The sequence below is a fragment of the Narcine bancroftii genome, chromosome 7 (assembly GCF_036971445.1).
Source record: "Narcine bancroftii isolate sNarBan1 chromosome 7, sNarBan1.hap1, whole genome shotgun sequence".
NCBI lineage: Eukaryota > Metazoa > Chordata > Chondrichthyes > Torpediniformes > Narcinidae > Narcine > Narcine bancroftii.
Window position 1 is genome coordinate 185,354,790 of NC_091475.1, and position 16,824 is coordinate 185,371,613.

Below are 16,824 nucleotides of genomic sequence, written 5' to 3' on the forward strand. Positions count from 1 at the left end.
CTCGACAGGTCACACCTGATCAAGACCACTCACCCCTTTGAATGTCTAAGTATAGACTTCAAAGGGCCCCTACCCTCCAGGAACCACAGTGTAATTCCTCACCATCATCAATGAGTACTCGTGGTTCCCCTTCACCATCCCCTGCCCGGACATGACCGCAGCTACCATCAGAAAGACTCTGAACAACATGTTCACCATTTTTGGATACCCCCACTACATCCACAGTGACAGGGATTCATCCTTCATGAGCAATGAGCTGCATCAATTCCTGCTGTCCAAGGGCATCACCTCTAGCCAGACCACCAGCTATAACTACAAAGGGAACAGCCAGGTGCAATGGGAGAATGGCACCATCTGGAAGGCAGTACTACTGGCCTTAAAGTCCTAAGGCCTCCCGACCCCACTGGCAAGAAGTCCTCCCAGAAGCCTCCCTGGAGGTCGACCCTCTCTCCCCTGAGGCCCCAGAGGAATTCACCTACAGGCTGGAGTGCTTTGAGTCATACCAAGACGTTTTCAACTCAGATAGTCTCTGGAGATCGGTACTTCTCTCTCGAGTCAGCCCCAAATGGTATGCTGTCATCAGAGACTGTGCTACCTAAGAGTCGGCCATAGAAAGCTTGAAGGCCCGTTACCTGAGCACCAGAACAACTCATCAGCAGCGTCCAAGTGAGTCGCTGGATAGCTATGTTCTTTTTTTTTAAACTTTATTTAAAATTTTATGACATGAATAAAATAAAAATTACATTTAAAGAAATAATAAAAAATAAGATAATAAAAATTAGAATACTACATCATTAAACTACACAAATTAACCCCCCCAATAATTATAACACAACATTAATCGTTTAATTTAAAATTAGCCCAACCCTCCCCCCCAAAATAAAGAGTGAAGAATTAATTAACAATGTTGTAAATAAAATAGAAAAAACCCCACTTACGAAAAAAAGGATAAAACTTAACAACAAAAAAAATTACTAACAACAAAAAAATTATCAATACTAAAATAATACCCTTAAACAAATATATAAATCAAACAATTCATGTATTTAACAAATGAAATCCACTTTAAAACTAAATTCAAATATTAAAATCATATATCAACCACATATCTGTTATGCAAAAAATCATAATTAATAATACATAAATACAGAATTTCCATTAATACCAAGTTTCCTTTATAATTCATTGAGAGAACAAAAACATCCCTTAGAAAAACCATCAGATAAACTTTTTATTCCCTTCCCCTCCCCTTATATAAAAAAAGAAAAAAAAAGAAAAAAATGTTCAAACTCTTATAAAATTCTCCATATTCTTCATTTATAATATCTTCAAAATTCTCTATCAAAATTAACTTAATTTTATTAAACTCTTCTCCCTCAATGTATTTGTACTTAATTTTCTTCTTCTTCTTATCACCTTTCCCCTCATCATCCTCTTCATCTAATTCAACATCCTCAATTTTTGACTTATTATCTTCTGTGACATCATCCTCTTAAAAAAGAAAGAAAAAAGAGAAACCCCCAAAAAAGAGAAAAAACCTCCTAATTCCCTCTCAATTACAATCAAAACAAAAAGAGTTAAAAAAAAAAATAATTATTTATTTTAAAAAAATAATTAAAAAAAACCTTCACTACTTAACCCAAAAATTAAAAAGAAAAAAAAAACAGGTCGGAGGTCACAACTACCTCCTCCTGTTTAAACCGCCCAAAGCGGTAACTCCCCCAAAATATTGGGTGTGAGATAACTCACAGGTAGCTGATGACTTCTGGAAACTAGTGTCCACCCAGTTCCCTCTCCCAACTCCCATTTCATTAAACTATCATCATTATTTAAACTATTTAAACTCTTTTCAAAAAAAAGATAAAAGATTTATTTTTTTAAATCAACGTTACCACTTCAATCACCATTGCTTCCATTTCTTTTAAAAATCTGGATACCACCTTACATCTCTACTCTCTTTGGAGACCTTGAAGGACTACATCGTTCCTCAAACTGCATGATTGGTAGAGACTAAGCAAAGTCCATAACCTCTTTAGGATTGTCAAAGAATTTTGGCTAATTTCCATCCTAAAAAATCTTCAGTACCGCAGAATACCTGAATGTTGCCCTATGTCTTTTTTTCCACAACTGTTCTTTCATAGAATTAAATTCGCGTCGTAATAGCATAGTATTAAATCTCCATCTTGAAGCTTTCTGAACATCTTGTGAACTCAAATATTCTAATAATAATAATAATGAATGATCCGAAACCAATCTAGCCTTATACTCCACAGATGTAACCCTATCCTGCAAATGTGCTGATATTAAAAAATAATCAATTCTAGAAAAAGAATTATGTCGCGAGGAATAAAAAGAAAAATATTTCTCTGTTGGATTAACTCTTTGCCAAATATCAATTAAATTCAAATCTGCTATCATATTAATCACTTGGATTGCCATCTTAGACTTCTTAATTACTCTTGAGTATTTATCCAATAAAGGCTCCAACACCACATTCAAATCTCCCCCAACATCACATTAGAGTTCGATTGTCCAAGTAATAAAGACATATCCACAACAAAAGCTGTATCCTCAACATTAGGAGCATAAACATCAAGCAAAGTCTATGCCTCATTAAAGATTGTACAATTTAATTTTAAAAATCTTCCACCATTTTTCTCTTCACTCTGTAACTAAAATGGTAGATTCTTATGTACCAAAATTGCCACACCTTTTGCCTTAGAATTAAACGAAGAATAAAAAACGTGCCCAACCCATTCACGTTTGAGTTTCAAATGTTCCTTATCTATTAAATGAGTTTCCTTTGCCATTGCAACCACCGTTTCTTCCATTTCTTCCAGAAATCAAATTCCCTTCTTGCAGCTCTGCCCTCTTTGGAGACCGTGGAGGACTACGTCGTTCCTGGAATTGCGTAATTGGTAAAGACTGAGCAAAATCCATAGCTTCTTTAGGATTATCAAAGAACTTTGGTTGATATCCATCCTGAAAAATCTTCAGTACCGCAGGGTATCTAAATGTTGCCTTATATCCTTTTTTCCACAATAATTCTTTCACAGAATTAAATTCACGTTGTTGAAACATAATTTCCTGACTCAAATCCGGATAGAAGAAAACACGATTACTCTGAACCATCAAAGGAGATTTGTTTTGCTGTGCATTTCTAATAGCCATACGTAAAATAGTCTCTCTATCACAGTAATTTAAACAGCGAACCAGAACAGATCTTGGATTCTGTCCTGAAAAAGGTCTCCTTCTCAAAGCTCTCAAACCTTCAGAAAACTTATCTTGTCCCAACACTTGTGGAATCCATTCAGTGAAAAATTTTCTTGGATCTGGCCCTTCTATGCCTTCTGGCAAGCCAACAATTTTCACATTATTCCGTCTGGATTGATTCTCCAAATAATCAACCTTTTTTGCTAAATTTTTATTCTGAATCTGTAACGTTTCAATTGTTTTATTCACATCTTGCAATTGATCTTGTACATCAGATAATCCTTGATCACACATCTCAAGTCTTTCAATAGTTTCAACTTTAAAAGCTCCATAATCAGCCATCTGTTGAGTATTGACATCCACCAATGTATTAATCTTAGAAGTAAGATTATTCATAGAATCACCTAAATGCATCATTGAAGAAAATATCTTATGTTCAAGACTCTTGAAAAGTATATCAACATCAGTAGATCCAGACATGGTGGGATCCTGCTGTTCTTGTGGAATCGGAGGACCTTCTATCCCTTCTTTTAATTTAGTAGCTTTTCTTGCAGTTTGACTCCGTGTAAGAGCCCCTGCCACAAACCCCCCAGAAGTATCAGGAGGCTGATGATCAGGGTTATCTTTGATCCAAACCTCCTTTAAAAGCTTCTTTACATCAGTATCTGGAAGAGCTGATATAACTGGTGGTGTAGCAGTCAAATAACAACTCTTTAACTCTCCAACTGGTGGCGCCCCAGCTAATTCAGCAGTCAAAGTCTCAGTAACAGCATTCACAGTAGATGTTGTTTGAAATACTGGCATCCGGCCAGCCCTTTGTTCTAAAGGCAGCTGAAAACGACCTTCAGAAAGACTTACGGAATCAGAACGGAGCTCCAAGGCCGAATTCTTCGCTTGTTTTCCTGGTTCCATTTCACGCTGAGTCGTGGCTTTTTGTAAACAAGCAGGCTCAGATAATTTCAGAAAATATAATTTTTTAACAATCTGTTGATGTTTCCTTTTACTTTTTTTTAACAAATGTACCATTAGGTATTAATTCAATATCTCATACTATTTATAAACTTTTTTAAAAAGTTTTAACGGGCACTTAAAGACAAAACAATAAGTTAGAGTCAGGAGAGGACTGGAAGGCACGTCTGTTGCTTACGCCATCTTGCCACGCCCCTCTGGATAGCTATGTTTTTGAACTGTGGTCCTTGACCAGAAAATGCCACTAAGAAGTGGCCACGGCCTGGGTGAGAGAGGAGGAACAAATCCGGGACATCCTCGTGGCAGGAGTGAGGTCGAGGCACGTGAGTCAGCGACTGCTAAAGTTGGGGAAGAAAGACTTGGCCAGCAAAAGCACTTGAGCAGGCACAACTGAAAGTTGACGACCTCATGGGGGAAAGTGGCACCTTTTCAGAGGACCAGGTCATTGGGGCACCTGTGACCCCTGCAGCCCAGACCATGCGTGACCGGGGATGCTGCTTCTGTGGACAGGCACAGCACCCCTGCACCCGATGCCCTGTGAAGGACTCCGTGTGCTCAGGATGCAGTAAGCAAGACCACTGGGTGAAGGTCCACCGGGCTAAAGGGAACTCAAAGAGGGCGACCACATGTGCAACCCGCAAATCATTGCTCGACCTGTGCCTGAGTCCCAAAGTGCTGGCTTTCACCTCTCCATCCTGCTTGCTGCCAGCATCTTGTTGCACCTCGTGGCGGGACACACCACTGGAAGTGAAGCATCGCAGGAAGCCACAGCAGCCATCTTGTCTGCACGCAGGCCAAGAGGAGAGAGTTGATATCATCTTGGGGAGTGACAGGGTTTCCGGAGCACTGGCATCAGTTGTCCTGGATCATGCAATACCTCACCAACTGAATAACTCAATGATGGTGGTGAGGGTAAACGGACATTTGACAAATTTCTTAGTAGACACTGGCTCCACTGAAAGCTTTATAACCTCTGCGACGGCTCTGCGGTACAACTTAAGAGTGTACTCAATGGACTATCATATTTTCTTAGCTTTGCACTCATACTCTCCAATGATCCAGAAGTATTGTACAATATATCTAACTGTAAAAGGCGGGGAATTTTGTAAGTTCTGATTGTATGTACTGAAGGATTTGTGTGCTCTTGGGTTGCTGGGCCTAGATTTCCAGTGTCACCTTAAAAGCGAGACCATGGAATTCTCTGGCCCACTCCTCCAACCATGGTGTGGAATGGAAGGTCCCAAAATCCAGACATCACCCTAAATATTAATTCTCCCCCCCACTGTTTTTGAACCTGACTCCCGAATGCAAACCAATAGCTACAAAGAGCAGGCGATAAAGTGTGGGGGATCGGGAATTTATCAAACCGAGACACAGCAGCTTCTCAATGAAAACATCATTGAGCCTAGCAACAGCCCATGGAGAGCCCAAGTGATAGTCGTGAAAGAAGAAGAAAAGTTCAGGCTAGTGATTTACTATAGCCAAACAATTAATTGTTTCACACTCCCTCCTGGATCCATACTCCCTCCCTCAAATTTCGGACATGATAAACAAAATTGCGCAGTTCCAGGTCTATTCGACCATTGACCTGAAAGCTGATACCATCAGTTACTGATCCATTATGAGGACCACCCCTACACAGTATTTGAGGCAGACAGACAGCCCTATCAGTTCCGGTATCACCAATGGGGTCTCAGTCTTCCAGAGACAGATGGACAAAATGGTCAACGAGTACTGATTAAGGGCCACCTTCCCTTATCTCAACAACGTCAGCATTTGAGGACTCTCTCTCTGAAAGACCATGATGCCAACCTCCAGAGGCCCTGAACCTCACATACAACTCCAGTAAGTGCATGTTGCAGATCCTGGGCTATGTGGTAGAGAAGGGCCTTGACCTTGATCGAATGCACCCCGTTAGACCTCCCAATCCCGAGGACCATGAAATCCTTAAGGTGGTGCCTGCGATTCTTCTCCTACTACACCCAGTAAGTCCCTCACTATGCAGATAAGGTCCATCCCCTCTTAAATTCCACCTCTGTCCCATTTTTGGCTGAAGCCCAAGCAGCTTTCAATTATGTTCAGGGCTGCATCTCAAAGGCCACCATGCTTGCGGTGGATGCGAACACAAGGCTACGAGCTTCAGACCCCATCTGTGGAGAAAGAGGTTCAAGCCATTGTAGAGGCCATCAGGCACTGGAGACATTACCTAGCCAGCAGAAAATTTACAGTGCTCGCTGACCAGCGATCGGTGGCATTTATGTTTAATAATGCAAAAAGAGGCAAAATAAAGAATGATAAGATTGCTAGGTGGAGGATCAAACTCTCCACCTATAATTACGACATAGCATACAGACCAGGTGCTTTCAATGAACCTCCAGATACCCTGTCAAGAGGAAGCTTTGCCTCTGCACACACCGGCCAGTTGCAGTCACTGCATGATGAGCTTTGCCACCCAGGCATCACCTGCATGGCTCATTTCATCAAAACATGCAACCTGCCCTACACCGTCAAGGATATCAGGGAAATAACCAGGTCCTGCCAGGTTTGCGCAGAGTGCAAGCCGCACTTCTATCGCCCTAACAATGCACACCCGATAAAGCCATCCCGCCCTTTTGAATGACTCAGAGTCGATTTCAAGGGTCCCCTCCCTTCCACCAATGGAAATATGTACTTTCCCAATCTCATCGACGAGTATTCACATTTTCCATTGACCACCACCACGGTCACCAGGATCTTGCACTCTATTTTCACTCTTCAGGTATCCCAGCTATACCCATAGCGACCGGGGTTCATCATTTATGAGCAGAGAGCTACGCCAGTACCTGCTCATAAGGGGCATTGCCTCAAGCAGGATGACTAGCTACAATCCCAAGGGGAATGGACAAGTTGAAAAACAGAATGAGACTGTATGGAAGGCCATGAAATTGGCTCTCCGGTTCAAAGCCCTTCCAGATTTACGCTGGCCAGAAGTCCTACCCTTGGGACTCCACTCCATAAGGTCGCTCCTTTGCCCAGAGATCAACGCAACTCCTCATGAGCTTATGTTTACGATCCAGAGGAAATCCATGTCCAGGACCACTCTTCCAGCTTGGCTAATGGCCAGTCCTGCAGAGAAAGTACATGAGGAGGAGCAAGGCAGACCTACTGATCGAGAGGATGCACCTGCTGCACGCCAATCCAACATGGCATACCCTGGTGGCAGAGAGGACACCATCTCAATCAGAGACTTGGCAACCTCCAGAACTGAGGATCTGATGCCTCAAGTGAGCCAGGAACCTCCGAGTACCCCAGTCAAGGTCCCAGAGGATACTGGTCACGAAGTAGTCCAATCCAGCCCACAACCTGAGCCAGAGCCCTCGAGACTCACTGACCCTGTACCACAGGGGGCCCAGGAAGTTCAGGAAACTCAAAGACCTCCAGTACTGTGGCACTCGACTAGAATTACCAGACCCCCGACAGACTTAACTTGTAAATATTTGTAAAATATTGTTTTTTTTGAATGTATGGTCTCTGTTTTTCACCCACAGGCTTAAATCTGAAGGAAGGGGTGAATGCAGTGAACTGGAGTTCCCTGTCTATGTATTGTTCAGATGGCTGGCTCCTCCCTTGGCTCCTCCCTCACTTACCCCAATATAAACCCTGGTTTTCCTGCCTTCCCTCAGATTCATCTGAGGACTATTGTAAGCTATTAAAAGCGTATTTGTACTCCTCACTTGTCTTTGAGTGCAATCAGTTGCATTACAATGAGGTAATTAGTTTATTGTCATATACCTTATACAATGTATTGTTGCACCAAAATTCTTGCTGCAGCCAAAATTGTTAGGTTATAAAAAAGGACAAAAAAAAAAGCACAATAGTATACTTAATTGAATTAAAAAGTGACAATAAATTCAAAAATTGGTAGGCAAAATATACTCAGTTATTCTAGTCTTGCTGAAGAAACTTGCCCCATTAGGGTTCTCCAGATGATAACCTCTTTCTTTCAGGTCACCACAAAGTTCCATTTTGTTTCCCTTATTTCAAGTGAAACATTAGGCAGCCAGTCCTCTCCTCTTGTATGGATGGACCACAAGGGCTTTGACCAGGCTGAACTAAGCACTCACAACCCGTCTTCAAAATGGGGTTTTTCAACAAACTTGGCAGCTTGTCCTGTTCTAGTCCCAGCTACTTTTGCTGACTGTGGAACTGTAGGACTGAATTCGCTGTCTCTCTCTCTCACTCAGAGAAAATCACATGACCCTCTTTGAACAGCCAACAACTCAGACAGGCTGTGACTCAGGACCTAATCTTCTGAATTCTTTCATCTGTGGCTTTCCAAAACAATAATCCATCACTCCACAGCATGTCCATTAACACCTACTTGTGAAGTCCTTATAGGCATTCTTCAAAGTTTTTGCAAAGGCACCCGGAGCCTGGACTGTCTGGCTTGAGCAGTTCTTCAGTATTTTTAAATGAGATCTGTTTTGAAGTGTTTGTGGCCTACACTAAAAAAACCTGCCACAATTTATCTCCTTTTAAAACATATATATATATATATATATATATATATACAATATAAAATATAACATAATCCTTCACAACAGCAATAGACAGTCCTTTTGTGGTGTGGGAGCAGTCTCTGCTCCACTACTATAACTGCCTGAAACCTCTGTTAACAGGAGCAGAAAGGGTTTCTGTAAAGCTTTGGAGAGTGTTGGTGCATCACTGATGAGGTTTTGCACTAAAAATGGTGGCACTGCTGCTGGTGCACACCCAGGAGAGTGGGAAGAGGAGACACAGCACTGCTCCACAGGATCGTACTGAATTGTCCTGATGCTGACATCTCCCTACGTGCCTGTTAAAGAAGTCACTGTTTTTTTTTAACCTGCAACCACAGAGGTCTGTGCCCAATGTAACAGTGCCTGTCCCAAGGGGGTGTAGACTCTGGGAGAACAGCAGACTAGTGCTGGGCACCAGAAATAGGGAGAACACCCCTCTTCGAGAAGGAGAAGCATAGAAGAACACCTCCCATGGAAGGTGACTACCTCAGTGGTTGGACCCACACAGGCTGTGGGTTGCTGGAGATTGGATCGTGGGAACCTGGTGTGGAGGGAAAGAGGGCTCTCAAATGGCCTCTGGCACAGAAGGATTCCTGATCTATTAGAGGTTTGGACCTGAAGATCAGTTACCAATGGATTGATAAGGAGCCTGTAGTTGCAGAGGCTGCAGGAACGCTGGAGGCAAACCTTGGACATTGTCTCTGAAGGGACTCTCTTTTTCTTTTCTTTCTCTTATTGTTAGGGGCTCTTGGAAAAGCTCATGCTGCCTCATTATTTGCCTTATGGCAGACAAAAATTGAAGTATATCATGTACATTACACTTTTATGTCTTATGACGTAACGATAAAATGAACCTTGAACACTGAATGGTAAAAATAATGACACTATCTAATAAATGAATTTACAGTTAATAACCATTGCTACAAAGTGAAGACATACAGAAGCCAGCAATGATATACAGTTTCATTTACAACAAATTGACAAATGCATGTAAATAGAAGGGCTCAGGCCCAACAAAGAAATATATCCTTGTCTACTACGGCCACTGAAAGAACAGCTGAGTTCCTCCAGCATTTCAATGTGTTTTTACTACAATCACAGTGCTAACTATTGTATTTACCTTGTAAATCTTAATGAAGTTACTACAATATTATACAATAAAGAAGACCGTGTATGTACATGAATGGGAGAGGTATGGACAGTTATCTGCTGGGTGCAGGTCAGTGGGACTAGGCAAAATAAAAATGCTTTGGCACATACTAGAGGGGCCAAAGGAACCTATTTCTGTGCTGTAGTCTTCAGTGGCTATTTAATTTTTTAATGCACAAAAGTGCTGGAAAAATTCAGCAGGTCACAGCATTCTTTAAGTAGCAAAGATAAGAAAGAGTTGGATAAGTATATGGATGGGAGGGGGATGGAGGGATATGGGCAGGGTGCTGAACCAAGCCATGAAAGACCTAAACAATGAAGACGCTGTTTACATCCGGTACCGCACGGATGCAGTCTCTACTATCTGAGGCGCCTGCAAGCTCACACCAAGACACAAGAGAAACTTGTCCGTGAACTACTCTTTGCAGATGATGCCGCTTTAGTTGCCCATTCAGAGGCAGCTCTTCAGCGCTTGACGTCCTGTTTTGCGGAAACTGCCAAAATGTTTGGCCTGGAAGTCAGACTGAAGAAAACTGAGGTCCTCCATCAGCCAGCTCCCCACCATGACTACCAGCCCCCCCACATCTCCATCGGGCACACAAAACTCAAAACGGTCAACCAGTTTACCTATCTCGGCTGCACCATTTCATCAGATGCAAGGATCGACAACGAGATAGACAACAGACTCGCCAAGGCAAATAGCGCCTTTGGAAGACTACACAAAAGAGTCTGGAAAAACAACCAACTGAAAAACCTCACAAAGATAAGCGTATACAGAGCCGTTGTCATACCCACACTCCTGTTCGGCTCCGAATCATGGGTCCTCTACCGGCATCACCTACGGCTCCTAGAACGCTTCCACCAGCATTGTCTCCACTCCATCCTCAACATTCATTGGAGCGCCTTCATCCCTAACGTCGAAGTACTCGAGATGGCAGAGGCCGACAGCATCGAGTCCACGCTGCTGAAGATCCAGCTGCGCTGGGTGGGTCATGTCTCCAGAATGGAGGACCATCGCCTTCCCAAGATCGTGTTATATGGTGAGCTCTCCACTGGCCACCGTGACAGAGGTGCACCAAAGAAGAGGTACAAGGACTGCCTAAAGAAATCTCTTGGTGCCTGCTACATTGACCACCACCAGTGGGCTGATATCGCCTCAAACCGTGCATCTTGGCACCTCACAGTTCGGCAGGCAGCAACCTCCTTTGAAGAAGACCGCAGAGCCCACCTCACTGACAAAAGACAAAGGAGGAAAAACCCAACACCCAACCCCAACCAACCAATTTTCCCCTGCAACCGCTGCAACCGTGTCTGCCTATCCCGCATCGGACTTGTCAGCCACAAATGAGCCTGCAGCTGACGTGGACATTTACCCTCTCCATAAATCTTCGTCCGCGAAGCCAAGCCAAAGACAAAGACAAGACTTGGATCAGTGCGGAATAGAAGGGCCAAATTGGCTTGTTTCCGTCCTGTAATTGTTATATGTTATATATATCCTTTGTTTGCTCTCTGTAGTTTATCTGTCCCTTCTAATCTTCTTCAGTCACACCCGATCAGAGAAATCCTTTTTGTTTTTCCCATTCCTCTCCCAACCTTGCTTTTACCTTAACTAACTGATTCCTCTCTTTCATAGGTTTGTAAAAAAAATCTGTTGTGTGTGTGAAAATATTCCCAGAAAATATACTGTGGAATTGAAGTGTTTTATACAATTTTAAAAATGTATCTGAATGGAAATCAACTCCTGGAGAACCATTTTCCCACTGTTTACATAAATCTTATTTTAAAAGAAATTGCAAATTGGAAATAGAAACACACAGTGGGAGATTTTACACTGTTTCTCCTTTTCTCATTGTTCATCCTGAATTATTACCAGTCAACCGTGTCTTCATGCTGTACAAGGGAAAATCTCTTCACAGGTAAGAAGCCACATTGACTTTTCCAGTCTTAAATATTCTGGAAAGAGTGATATTGGGCTAAAACATTCAAAAGCTGGATGAAAATTTTCCAATAATGCACTTCAATAGATTAGAAGATTTTAACTCCATATTAAGAAAGGAATGGCAAATTTGTTGGTCAAGATGACATATAAATGGAACAGGTAGTATTTCCTGAATGGTATATGGGACTAGTATAGATAGGCTGAATGGCCAGCTTAGACAATGTGGACATGGCCTGTTTCTGTGCTGTGTGGTTCTATAACTCTATATCCTGCTGGGTACTGGATGTTGATGTGACGGCTTTTGGACATGCTGATGAAAAGGTGTTGGTGAGTTGTGGCAATGTATGCAATGGATTATTTATGCTACAGTGCAGTATACCTCTGGCAGGAAGAGTGAATAAACAGCTAAGTGAATAGTGGACCAATCAGGTAGATTGCTATCTTTAAATGTTTGAGCTTCGTAAGCGTTGGTGCATCAGAACAATTGATAATATTCCGTCGATCTCATGAACTGTGCATTATAAACCAAGAAATGGAGTAGGGATGTGGTTCATGAGGTGAGCGGCAATATTCACTGCCACATATCTGTTGTATCAGTAAGCTCAAATATATATATAACAATTGGATAGCTGCTCGATACTTGCTTTCATTCTAAGTTTATTTTATGCTCTGTATTTTACAAATGTTGTTTACCACTTGCCTACAAAATCCTGAATGTTGTCCATGTCTTATTTCCTCTATTACTGTAATTACTCAATTTCAAGTTGAATGTAAAATGCTTTGGGAAATTCTGAGGTCATCAGTCGCTTTATCCAAATTCTTTCTTCTTTTCTATATTTTATTTTCATTTTTAAATATACTTAATAATTATAAAGAACACAAAACACTAAAGAAACCCCACTTCCCAACCCTTTCTGCTTAAACCAAATTAAACAAAGAAAAAAAACATTAGACATGGTGGGGACACGGTACTAACACAGTGTTATATCCTTTAAAGAGGCTAACCAGAAATGATCACATCCCGATAGTGGCATCAGTGAAGTGCCTATATGTTCTAGATAAGGCTGCAAAATTTTCAGAATGGTGTTGTATCCTTTTCTAAGATCGTATGTGATCTTTTCAAGAGGAATACAGCTGTTCATTTCAAAGACTATCAATTAATGAGGAGAGGGGTATCAGATTGCCATGACACTGTTATGCATTTCCTGGTCACACATAAAGCAATCTCCATAAATTTAATTTGGATATTAGTTAAAGATCTACTGAAACTCGTGAAATTCCCCAGTAAGCAAAGTTCAGGATCTAATGGGAAGGTGACTCCTGTGAAATTAGTCAAGGTGTCGCAGAGGTTGTACCAAAAGAGTGCAAGAAGCAGCTGACCTCTATTACCACACCTGAAGCACATTTCTGACAATTCAGGTTTATAGTTATATAGTTTCTGTGGGGTGAGGTACAAATGATGGAAGAAATTATAGTGAACTAATCTGTACCGGGCATTAATGGTACCTAACAAACTTCCTTGACATAAATCTGACCAGAGCTGTTCATTAATTGTTATGTTCAAATCTGATTCCCATCTTGCTCTGGATTTGTGCAAACCTGGCTTTGGGCCCACTTTCAGTAGTAAGGAATACATTTTAGAAATAATTTTGCATACATTTCCATTATAAAGCAGTTTCTCCACATCATTAAGTACAGGCAAAGTCATTTCAGGGCCCAGGGTGGCTTTACGAAAATATCTTAACTGAAGATAACTGAAGAAGGTCTTGCTGGACAAGTCTTATTTCCTCTTCAATTTTTCTTAACAGTCTTCCAAATGTTGGATTCCATTTATGATGCCAAGTCTCCAAAATCTTGTTGTTTAAATTCATGGGTATGAGTTCATTTTGTCTCAGAGGTGTCTTTGGTGACAGCCCTGTTTTAAGTCCAAAACTTCCATGATCCTCACACCTTATTTTAATCAAATGCTTTAAAATAGGGTTGTCTGTCCTGTTGAATATAATCCTGTAGTTCCATTTATAAGTAAAATCACTGAATATCTTTTCTTTTTGGGAGAGTAATCCCATTTATATCCAGGAAGGGACACCATCAGCCTCAAAAAAGTATAAAATAAATCGAATTTGAGCTACCAAATAATGATTTTTAAACCTTGGGGTCCTGGCAGGAGTGAGGACCTCAGGCTGCCAGCAGGAGTGGAGATATTGGGCTCCTCAATTCTTTTGACCCAAAAATTCAATCAACATCTCCCACCCCCAGAGTTTATCAACCCCAGGGGTCAATATCGACCACTTTGGAGACCCCTAGGCTAGGAATTCAATAGCCAAGACAAAGAGTCCTGAAGACAAAGGGCAGCTCTGCCGTTTCAATCTACTCAAGGGAAATGCTTCAACAGTGGACAAAAATTAATTAATCTTAGTCAGGTCTTCTGGCAATTCCGATGTATATAAATTTTTATAAAACTGTTTAAATGTGCCATTAATTTCTGTTGGATTATATGAGACTGAACTTGAATTGTGTTAATTGCCCTTGAACATTCTTCTGTTCTCAGTTGCTAGGACAAGACTTTGTGTGCCTCCTCTTCCAATTCATAATAACTTTGTTTAGTTCTTAAAATGGCTTTTTCAATTCTATAAATGTGTAAAGTATTGTATTTAAGCTTTTTATTTAAAAGCAATTAATATAATTCATTAGAACTAGACTTGGAATTCCTTTTCCAATTTCAAAATTTCTGTTTCCAGTTCTTCTGTTTCTGCTATGTATTTCTTCTTAATACCTTTGGTATTTGAGATTATTTATCCCCTTAAATAATATAAAACTTTTAGGAGAGGAGGCACAGTTTGTCTCACAAAATAACTTTATCTGTTCCCTAATAAACTTACAAAACTCTGGTTTTTAAAGAAGGGTGGTGTTAAAATGCCATCTATATGAATTAATTGGATTTTCTGGCATCAAGATAGACAGGGTCAAAAGTGAATGATCCGTCAGGGTTCTAGATAAGCATTCAGATTCTAATGTTCTATGAATTAGCTATGCTGAGAACAGAAAAAGGTCAATCCTAGTCTGAGAGTTATGGGGGCAGCAATAGAAAGTATAGTCGCTGGCTTGAGAGTGCATTTGTCAAATTTAAATCTTTCATAAAAGCCAGGGTAGTTTTGGCTGCTTTTATTTTGGATACTATCGACGTTGACTTATCCAGAACAGAATCCAAGCAAAAATTAAAGTTGCTTCCTATATGTATATTTTGTCATCCCTAATACCTTGAGAAAAATATCCTGAATAAAGGATTCATCATCATAATTAGGTGTGTATAAACTTAAAAGTGTCCAGGGATCTGAGTAAATCTGACAATTAACTGATACATATCAGCTTGATGGATCAATAATAATTTCTCCAATCTCCACTGGAGTGTTTTTATTTATCAAATAGCCACTACCCCAGCTTTGGAATTAAAAGATGATGATAATACATGTGGTACCCATTCTCTGCTCAGTTTCTTATGCTCCTGTATAGTAAGATGGGTTTCTTGTCTAAAAGCAATATCAATTTGCAGTTTTTTTCAAGTGTGTCAAAACTCTTTTCCATTTAACCATTCTATTCAGCCCATTCACATTAAAGCTAATAAATTTTACTACCCTTTTCATCAACAATTATCAAAGTTTATGACCTATTTGTGGAATCTCTGTGCAAGCGAAAATATGTCTCTTGAAATAAAATAGCAAAAATAAGATAAAGCACCAACATAGGTTTAAAAAAAACATTTCCCCTCCCCCCCCCCCCCCCCCCCCCCCCAGTGCTGACTATTGAAGATTTGGCACCATCTAACATATCAAACTGGGATGTACACTTTGCATTTGTCAGGCATAACATGTCTGGCTGATTTGTAAACATCTTACCCAGCCTTAGGGCTATATCTCAAAACATGAATTACCATTCAAAAATATCCAATTTTAAATTAAACAATTAATTTTGAAAACACCCATTTCAAAAATTGTTACTATAGAATTTAGTCAATTTAAGCTGAAACCCGTCTATCAAATGAAAACTGAGAATGTTGTCATCACTTACATTATCTTGTGACAGATTATAGACAGGTTTTTGGCAGGTAAATTGGGGCAGGCTTTTTGTCTATTTGTCTTTTTGGCTATGTCTCATACCAGCACTTTAAAACAGATCTTGTTTAAAATATTGGAACTCTGCTCATGCTATACAGGAGCCTTGGCAAAAACTTTGGAGAGAGCCCAATAGACTTCACTAATGGATTGTTGTTTACAAAAAGGCAACAGGTGAAAGAACTAATCGGAGCTGCAGCTTGTCTGGAATGGAACTTGCTGTTCTAAGAGGATCATGTGATTTTTGCAAGCAGAGAGAGTTGAACAGCTTTTTCTCAGCGAGAGAGAGAGAGAGAGAGAGATCAGTTCTGCAGTACTACAGTCAACAGCAGTAGATGGATTGGAACAGGACAAGCTGGAAAGCTTGTGGAAAAAAACAATTTGGAAGGAGGGCTGTGAGTACTTAGTTCAGCCTGGTCAAAGCCCTTGTGGTTCATACAAGAGGCTGCCTAATGTTTCATTTGAAATAAGAGAAACAAAAGGGAACTCTGTGGTGACCTGAAAGAAAAAGTTACTATCTGGAAAACTCTGATAGGGCAAGTTTCTTTGGCAAGACACAGAAGTGGCTGGTTACAAGGAATCAGTTGTGGGTTCACAGCGAACAACAGATCTCTCTCTGAAAAACGAATCTTCCTGAGCAGTAACCATTTACCTTTCAAGCAGCAAAGCCTGGTGAACTTCATAAATGTTAAATTCTGTGCACAGTATAAGAATTGCCTGAAACCAGTAGACTTGAGGAATGAGAAGCGAGATTGGATGGTGAACCAAATAACTTTTCTGAACTTACACATACATTACATACAAGTGTGCTTAGAATTAGAAGGGGCTTACATTAGGTTAGTTAAGTCAATAGTGATAAGTTAATGTGTGTGTTTTTTTAATGTTTAAAAATAATTAAAAGCAACCT